Below are 9,920 nucleotides of genomic sequence, written 5' to 3'. Positions count from 1 at the left end.
ATTGAACGTGACTGTTTTGCGCACTGATCTTGGTGGCCCTGAAAAGGGCCGATGGTAGTACACTGGAACCTCCATTTACGAACCAAAACGGGGGTTCGTAAATCGAATTAGTGCGTAAAAAAAACCTCGTTATTTGGGATTTACTTCGTAAAACGAAAACTCGTTATTTGGGATTTACTTCGTAAAAAGAAAACTCGTTATTTGGGATTTACTTCGTAAAAAGAGTTTTTTGAAAATATTGTCAAATACCCCACAATATGGGTATTTTTGGAATCAGAGTGACGTGTATGGACCGGAAATCGATGTCTGACGCCATTTTGAAATCCAAGATGGCGGCTTCCGGTTACAGAAAAACTTCAAAATTCTGTCATATACCACACAATATGGGTATTTTTGGAATCGGAGTGACGTGTAGGGACCGGAAATCGATGTCTGACGCCATTTTGAAATCCAAGATGGCGGCTTCCGGTTACAGGAAAACATGTAAATTCTGTCAAATACCCCACAATATGGGTATTTTCGCAATCGGAGTGACGTATAGGGACCAGAAACCGATGTCTGACGCCATTTTCAAATCCAAGATGGCGGCTTCCGGAAATAGAAAAACAATGGAAATTCTGTAAATACCCCACAATATGGGTATTTTTGGAATCGGGGTGACGTGTAGGGACCAGAAATCGATGTCTGACGTCATTTTGAAATCCAACATGGTGGCTTCCGGTTACAGGAAAACAGAAAAATACCGTTAAATACACAACAATATGGATATATTTGGAATCGGGGTGATCTGTGAGAACTGAGAATCCATGTCTGACGCCATTTTGAAATCCAAGATGGTGACATCCGGTTACAGAAACACTGAGAAATACTGTCAAATACTCAACAATATGGGTTGTTTGGAATCGGAGTGACTTATTAGGACTGAAAACCAATGTCTGACGCCATTTTGAAATTCAATATCGCGACTTCCGGTTACATAAAAACATAAAAGTAATATTAAATAACCTACAATATGGGTATTTAAGAATCGGGGTGACGTGGTGGTATTTGCCAATTTTTCTGTGACCGGAAGCCGCCATCTTGGATTTCGAAATGACTTCAAACATCGATTTCCGGTTCTTAGACGTCACTCCATTTCCAAAAATATCCATATTGTGGGGTATTTAGCAGAATTTCCGAGCTTTTCTGTTACCGGAAGCCACCATCTTGGATTTCGAAATGACTTCAGACATCGATTTCCGGTTCTTAGACGTCACTCCATTTCCAAAAATACCCATATTGTGGGGTATTTAGCAGAATTTCCATGTTTTTATGTAACCGGAAGTTCCATCTAGGATTTCAAAATGGCATCAGACATTATTTTCCGGTCCCTACACGTCACTCCGATTTTAAAAATACCCATATTGTGGGGGTATTTGGCAGTATTTCCAAGTTTTTCTGTAACCGGAAGTTGCCATCTTGGATTTCAAAATGGTGTCAGACATTGATTTCCGGTCCCTACACGTCACTCCGATTCCAAAAATACCCATATTGTGGGGGTATTTGACAGTATTTCCAAGTCTTTCTGTAACCGGAAGTCGCCATCTTGGATTTCAAAATGGCGTCAGACATTGATTTCCAGTCCCTACACGTCACTCCGATTCCAACAATACCCATATTGTGAGGTATTTCACAGTATATTCCAGTTTCCCAAAATCACAAAAAAAAAACTCGTTATTTGGAATTTACTTCCTAAAAAGAAAACTCGTTATTTGGGATTTACTTCGTAAAAAAAAAACCTCGTTATTTGGGATTTACTTCGTAAAAAGAGGGACGTAAATTGAATACTGCGTAAAAAAAGACTTCGTAAACGGAGGTTTCAGTGTACAGGCGTAAAGTCTTTGGAAGATGATGATGACGTGTAGGTAGCTGGATCAGCAAATCGAATCGGACAATTTCATATTCTTCGATTCAATGATTGGGCACTCGCAAGAGTCTCGGTCCGTCTGCTGCTGGATAGGGGCTGAACTGGTGTCTGCGACAGGTTGAAAGGCTGCAGAATATCAATGTCCATCGAGCTAAAGCTCCTCCTAGTTTTTCTCGTAAAACTCCTTCTCTCAACAAGTTGGTAAATCTTAGCCTTTAGCAGAAAGATGCTTAACACTTTTTTCGACGAATTTATGATCCTGTTTCACGTCATGGTTTTCTATATGCCTGTTTAGATAAGTTAGTACATTTTCTCTACTGCGCTAAATCAAACGAGTAGAAATAAGAAGGGATGTCGGTTACGCGCTCGAATAATTGAAAATTCAATAAATATTTAATCGAATAGCTGGAAAATCTTTACGATCAACCGTTAATCGAATAATTTGACTTTTATGTATCCATAGATAAAAAGTAAAATTTCGTGTTTTTGATGGTCCTTCGAAAATGTCGAACAGCAGAATTGCAACCAGCAAGTGTAACCCAGGAACCGAAAGTGGTGCAATGCTGGTTTGCATTGCTATGGTTAAGAAGCAGAGTTAATTCTCTTCGTTTTTTTTTTTTTTTTTTTTTTTTTTTTTAACTCTTTATTTGTTCCAAATTCAAAATAAATTACATTTCATTTTTAACCTAGGTGCTCCAGTTACTACAGTAACTTACCAGCCTTAATTGTTATGATATATATCTAAGTGTTTTAACATTGTTCCTGTCTTGGCAATTCAGTATTTTAAACAGGTTTTTTAAACCTGCATGTCAGTATAACAATTGATAGCTTAAAACTAAATAACTAAAACTAAATCTTATCTACGTATAAAGGGAATTAATCGTTGCAATTGAGGATTGTAACGATTTTTGCCGGAAATTATTAATTATTTTGTTGGACATTTGTGCTAAAGTCTCAACATTCGAAATTCTATGTACTTCGGTAGTATAATTCTCTTCGTTGATTTCCCCTTTTGATGACCATGGCTTCATTAATCACCGCACTATTTTTGCTTTGCTCTTCTATCATCCAGAAAAACAAACGTATCAATGAATGTATTTGCCGTCGTGTTATTAACGAATCAGAAAGTCGATGGAGAGAATCGATCAAAATCATTTGCACCCCTGCTACCAAATTTGGTTACAAGATTACAACTCTGGAGAGTATTTTGTGTGGTCATTGGTGGCGTGTGGTTCTGAATATGGCGATGAGTGTACAAAATGTTACGCAGTTGCATCCTCGCTATTCGTACATGCCCGAAGATCGGAGGCGGATGCTTCCTCGAATTGTTTCGTCTACTTACGACTCTCTTATGACTGTGTTGGGGAAGCAGCATATGCATGTACGTAATTGGTGGATTTGCTAGATATTTCGACGCTTTTGGATAATGCTTGATATTTACCACTTTTTCAATAGTTTCTTGTTGTCAACGGTCAGAAGCATTGCTATCGATGCGTCGAAATATTTCTGATCGATTGGTGGTAAAATTATTGAAATTGGTCCAGGGTCAGCTGAGCTATTAACGTTCAAAATCTTTCATTATTTCGTTACATATTTCATTTTAGGTTTTCACAAAGTGTACCCCGATATATAAATCACAGACGTAGTCCTACGTCAAAAAATGTGCGTGCAGATATCATCTAATTTCCGCTATTTATCGATAATCTTGAATGATTTAGAATTATCTAACCCTCCTCTCATTTTAGTGTGTATCTCGGTTTGACTGTCAGGTAACTACTGATCACAGTTTTAACCTTTTCAAATTAGTATATATAAATAATGTATAAAGATAATTCTATGACATACAGCCATAATCATCTGTAAAACCAACTCAAACTCGCAAGAATTCTACAATTCAAGCATCCCAAACATCACGCATCCAACATCAAACGGTATGATTGAATGTTAAGCCTCATTCTCTAGAGCACCACCGAGCCTAATCCGTTGCAAAGTCTTTCGCGTAGTCACACAATGTCACAAACATACATTTTGGTATAAATTAGTGCCTGCTTGATCACACACGCACACGTCAAGCACTCTCACCTTCCAGAGGGGAACCCTTATTACTTCTTCTTCTTCTTCTTCTGGGCTTTTTACGCATCTGTAGCGAGCATTTTACCGGCTCTCAACACTTCCACAGTTAGTAATCGAGAGCTTTCTATGCCATCCAATGCATGACTTTGCAGCCGAGAAAAGGTCTAACCCGACAATCGAACCCACACCACCTCAGGCTTAGTAGTACCATGCCTTTACTGACTACTGAGGAACCCCCGATGCACAAATCACCAAATTCACACGACGCACAACCGTAACGCATAGAATGTACGCGGTTGCCCGTTCGTTGCTGGCACTTGTGTAGTCTGGAATTTGATCCCTCCCACAGTCAGGCAGCCACAACTTTGAAATTCATGACTTTCGGAAATATTGTACTAAACCCGCACCTCGTTTAATTCCAGCCGGCCAAGTTCACGCCAAGAGCTTCGCTGGAAATCCCCTTCGGGTGCAAGGGATTTAACGCGCGCGGCTACCAACGACGACGGCGACTGCACATGGCAAAGCCTTTGCTGGTGCGCTCCAGTGAAATACCATATCCTTTTTGGCAGCTGCACAAAATGTACACTCACTCAATCGCAGCTACGCTCGCACACCTCGCCCCGTGCACCAGTTATTAGTGGTAGTTATTATGAAAATTTATCCGCATAATTAGTTTCACAAATAAATAAAAGCTAGAGGGGGTTTTTGTCGGTCGGTTTTCGATAACTGCTGCGGTGCTGGCACACTACTGACTGGCAAAGACTGGATGGTTGACCAAATCGCGGAGGTCAGAAAGCTATAATCTAGAGATGGAGGGGGGGGGGGGGGTTTGCGCCAATTTTGCTCAAATCGTTCTCGAACAACAGCGTGAAGCGGTGAGTATTCAGGACGTGGCAGTGTAATTTATGGCGGGCGAATCCTGTGGCATGCAGGTTGATCGTTTTTCAATGAGTTATTAATTTTTGGCATGCTTCCCGAGTGGATGCGATTAGAATTTCAAGGCTCATCATCTTCAGTTGTACTTGAAGTTGTTTTTTTTTTAAGAAGACCTAAAGGGTCGGAAAGCTGGCCTTTGAAATTTGATTCAAGTTTTGATACAAGCAGATTTTGACCCGTTCTCAATTTGAAACTTGATATTCTTGATGATTGTCAAGCATAGAGTTTTTTTTGAATGACATGAATGTTTTACGGATATTTAATGCTCGTTAACCTGTCTTAAAATATTTAGTTAAATTTGCTATGACGCCTGTTGGTTTGGTTTACTCTTGTTGTGCTGGATGTTTTCGAAAAGTTCAAACCGAATGGATTAAGATTTTAGTAGCGTGCCTCCCGGTTCTTGAAATACGACTTCATCAGCTGTTTATTTTTTTTATCTAGTTCGTTTATTTGTAAGGCTCAATCGCATTAGATATACAGAGCCGATATTTAATTGTTCTTTGTTTGTAGCAAAATTCACTTAATTCTATGTCTAGTAGGAGTTGAGCCGAATATTCGTGGCTTACCTGAGGTTAGAGGGGTACATTGTCGAAGGATTTTCTCATAGTTGTGCTTTCAATACAGTTTTTCATGAATTACTAAGCAGTTGTAATACCTTACGAATGATCATGTAAAATACCATATGAAGGGTAATCGCTCAACCAGGTAAACTGGGAGAACCCTAAGTCCGATAGCAGTGGGCGCTCTTCACTGTTTGATTTGATCAATCTTAATAACCTCTGATTGTCCTCAACATGCCACTGTATGAAGGGCCAAAAACGGTTTTGGTGGATCGATAGGTAAATCACTTATACGCTTCCACGGGATACGAGAAACTCCATACAATTGGTCTAAAACGAGCCGTCCGACAGAAGGATACTCAAATGAGTGTGGAGTAGTTGGTTTAACATTTCAATTGGTTAGGAATTGGCTCTTCATCTTTGTTCTAGTTAATTGGTTATTCTAATGTGATGATTGCGTTTAGCGCTTATTTACAGGTTATCCTTTTATGGGATTGTTTTCTTTTAAATTTAAATTTTTTTTATCTACCTACTTGAGCACAGGAACCTACCTTACTACTTAAACTAGGTTGAATATCACGAATGATCTGGTGGTTTGATCGCAGACAGGTGACTCTGAAACTTTCCAGCGTGGAAGCCTTCCGCTCCTCGAGTGTTTGAAGACCGGCCAGGTGGTGAATTTCAGAATTACGAGCTCGCGGTGGACTGTTAAGGATCATTCTGAGGATCTTGTTTTGGATCCTCTGAAGTTTCAGGTGGTGGCACTTAGCACAACTCTCCCAGATCGGCATACCATACTCAATAGCCGGTAGAATGATTTGCTTGTGGACAGCAAGCTTGTTTTTGAGGGACAGGGTGAACTTCTTGTTTATCAGAGGGTAGAGCGACCTAATCAAAATGTTAAACTTGGTGAATGTCTTGTCCAAATGGGATCGGAATAGCAGTTTGGTATCGAGGGTGAGACCAAGGTAGACTACTTCACTCGACCATTCAATGGGAGTGCTATCAAGATGGATCTTGACGTTAGTAGACGGAACAAGCCGACGTGAATTCGAGTGTGGAAACAGAATAGTTTGTATTTTAGCTGCATTGATACAAATCTTCCAGCTCTTAAAATAGTCGGACAGAACATCAAGGCCTGATTGTAGTTTACTCGCCAGAGCACGGATCACTCGACCCTTATAGATGATGGAGGTGTCATCTGCAAACATTGACAGGATACCACCACCCGGCAGGGGAGGAACGTCTGACGTGAAAATGTTGAATAGGATAGGCCCAAGCAGGCTACCCTGCATCAACGTTGAACGTATCAGAGGGGACATTGTTCAAGTAGACCTGAACTGATCTGCCCGACAAGTAGCTTTTGATGATCTTCACGAAGTAGATCGGAAAGTTGTATCGATGCAGCTTGTACACTAGACCATCATGTCAGACATTGTCGAACGCCTTTTCGACGTCCAACAATGTCATAGCAGATGTATTGGAAACGGACTTGTTCCGCTTGATGAAGTTAGTAACCCGTGCGAGTTGGTGGATGGTAGAGTGGCCTTTCCTAAACCCGAATTGCTCTTTGAGAAAGATGTTATTATCATTTTAAAACACCAGCAGACCGCTGAGTATCAACTTTTCGAATAGCTTCGAGATGGATGACAAGAGACTGATGGGGCGATAGCTTTTGGCACTGGTAGGATCTTTGCCAGGCTTGTGTATTGGAATCACTTTGGTTAACTTCCAGCATGCAGGGAAGTAGCCAAGCTCCAAAAATTTGTTGCAGATAACGGTAAGATGGTTGAAGAAGTCAATACACACATTTTTCAACTCGAGGTTGACTACACCATCCATACTCGCAGCCTTCATGTTTTTAGTACTTCTAATAGCTGCTATTACCTCATCAGCTGATATTCTACTATCATCATGCACTACTACGGAGGTTTCAGCGACTCTAGTCATTGCCTCCAGTACGGCAGGCTCATGCAGGCTCACGAGGCCGAGGAACCTACTTCGGCCACCACCGGATAGTGGTCCGAGCTCAGTTCCTGATAGGCAATAGATTGAGAGATGTTATCGCCAATGTTGCTGATGAAGATGTCGATGGTGGCATGAGCTCCGGATCGACTCAACCGGGTGGGAGTGTCCGGACACAGAATGTTGCAGTGGGCTTGCTGCAGATCGTTGTATAATATTGTGCCGTTCTGATTTCGCCGACTATTGCCCCAGGCTTGATGCTTGGCGTTCAGGTCACCAGCGATGACGAAATTTTGCCGCCGTCGTGTTAGTTTGATGATGTCTCTTCGGAGGTCTGCGGCCGAGCCGTCCCTAATGTTGGTTTGCTTGAGGCAGTAGACCGTGATGATGGTAATTGGACCAAGCGATGTGCTCACCTCAACTCCGATGGCTTCGATAATTTTCAGCTGGAAGCTTGGTAGTAGCCGGCAGCTGGCGTTCCGTCTCACAGCGATGGCCACTCCCACTCCCCCGGAGCTGGTGTGGTCAAGCCTTACGAGCCGAAAGTCGGGAAGGAAGCTCGGGCTTCAAGTGAGTCTCGGTGATGACGGCTATGTCGATGTGCCGTTCGTTGAGAAAGTCAACAAACTCGATGTTTTTGCTCTTCAAGGAGCAAGCATTCCAATTAACCATCTGGATGGCTTCACGGTCCATACTTAGTGACAAGGGACAGGGCAGCGTGTAGCTGTTCAGATCGAGTCTTGCATGTGCGCATGATGATGATGACCTCGGCTACGAGCGTCACAATTTCCTCCGAGGTGAACCGAGAATCGTCGATAGGCTCACCTGAGACAGCACCAGCGTATGATAAACCAAGGACGGTTGATGAACCTGAAATTGGTTGGGCCGCAGCAGCAGCGAGACGATGCTGAACGGTCCGACTGTTGGGAACCATTTTGATACTCGCAGGATTGGCTTGTTGGTTGTTGAGCGGAAGTGGGGCTAGGTTCTAAACATGTCAACGGGGCTGGAGAGTTGGGTACTGGACTTCCGTGAGTACAGAAGGCGAACGATGATTACGGAGGCGACCGGGCTGATTGTTGATTGTAGCCTTCCGACGGATATTGATAAACTCCACTCGCTTGGGACATCCGCGATTGGAGGCTTGGTGGTTTCCACTGCAGTTGATACACGTTGGCTCGATGTCATCATCTTGCTCACAGGACGCAGTTGAGTGAGTTCCAGCACACTTGCCGCAGTTTGTCTTCATATGGCAGTTTTTGGTGCCATGGCCATAGGAGAGGCAGTTCATACACTGCGTAACATCACGATGTTGGGGTTTGTAATGCTCACAACTAATGATGGCCTGAAACAGGTCCCTGATTTTGATCTCAGAGCCGCAAGACTGGTGGATCCCTTCTTGAAGTGCACCAGGAACAACTAGTCACGGAAGCTGGTATTGTTGTTGGAATACCGGTTCATCTGGTACACTGCCTCAGGTTTGAGCCCAAGCCGCTCCAGCTTGGATTTCACCGCAGTCGCCTCGAACGACGGTAATCCACATAAAACCACCTTCAGTGGCTGGCTCGATGGCAGATCATGCGTGAAGAAGTCCACGTAGTAGTCCTATTTGATTGTATTCCACCAGGCTGGAGCACATGATTTTGGTACCGATGCTACAAACCTTGAAGCGAGGCAGCAGCTTGTGTTTTGCCAGTTCAGCACCCAGCTTGGCAGCATACTTCGCTGGCGTGAAAAGTGGGGGAATCCTCTCTCTTTTAGAAATGGGAACGGCGTCACCATCGCCATTTTCTCCCGGGAGTACTGCATACTGGTTGGCTTGCAGTACTCGTTTTTCGGCGTCATCCTGGCGACGCGCTGTGCTTGATTATCACTTTTTTTGAAGGACCCGCTTCTGTCTCATTGACACGTTTACGCACTATTTGTTTCGTGTTTGCAAGTTCAAGTAAACTTGCCAGAACGCAAGAAGGTGGCGACACTTCTACGGCGCAACGTGTCAGCATAAAACGAAACAAAATCGAAACCAGATCTCGAGCGAAAATACGGACTGCACTGTAACTGGCAAGTACCCATTAATGGGTGAAAAAGTACCCATTTCGAAGTAAAGTGGGTAAACTCATAAAATGGGTAAAACGTCTTTACCCAATAATGGGTAAAGAGCTTGTACGTCAAATCATCGGGTACTTTTTACCCATTTTCAGAAATGAAACGATTTAGAAAATGGGTAAAAAGTATACATTTTCGATAATTGAGCTATTTAGAGATTTATTTTAATTTGATTTTTCACATATATCATTGAAATGGCGGAAACATTAACATTAATAACTTGTTTTCATTTATTTCGATAATAATGATTGTTAAAATGCATAATTATTGCCACTTCCGGGAGGTTCACTTACATCCGCAGAGTCTTCTTGTGCTCCTAGAAGGATCATACCGCTTTCCTACTTGGCATACCCTGTCCCTGCTGTGCAATGTGT

The sequence above is a fragment of the Ochlerotatus camptorhynchus genome, unplaced genomic scaffold (assembly GCF_037179485.1).
Source record: "Ochlerotatus camptorhynchus isolate MF236.1 unplaced genomic scaffold, CSIRO-AGI_Acam_v1.1 ptg000406l, whole genome shotgun sequence".
Classification (NCBI taxonomy): domain Eukaryota; kingdom Metazoa; phylum Arthropoda; class Insecta; order Diptera; family Culicidae; genus Ochlerotatus; species Ochlerotatus camptorhynchus.
This window is presented reverse-complemented; position numbering follows the sequence as displayed.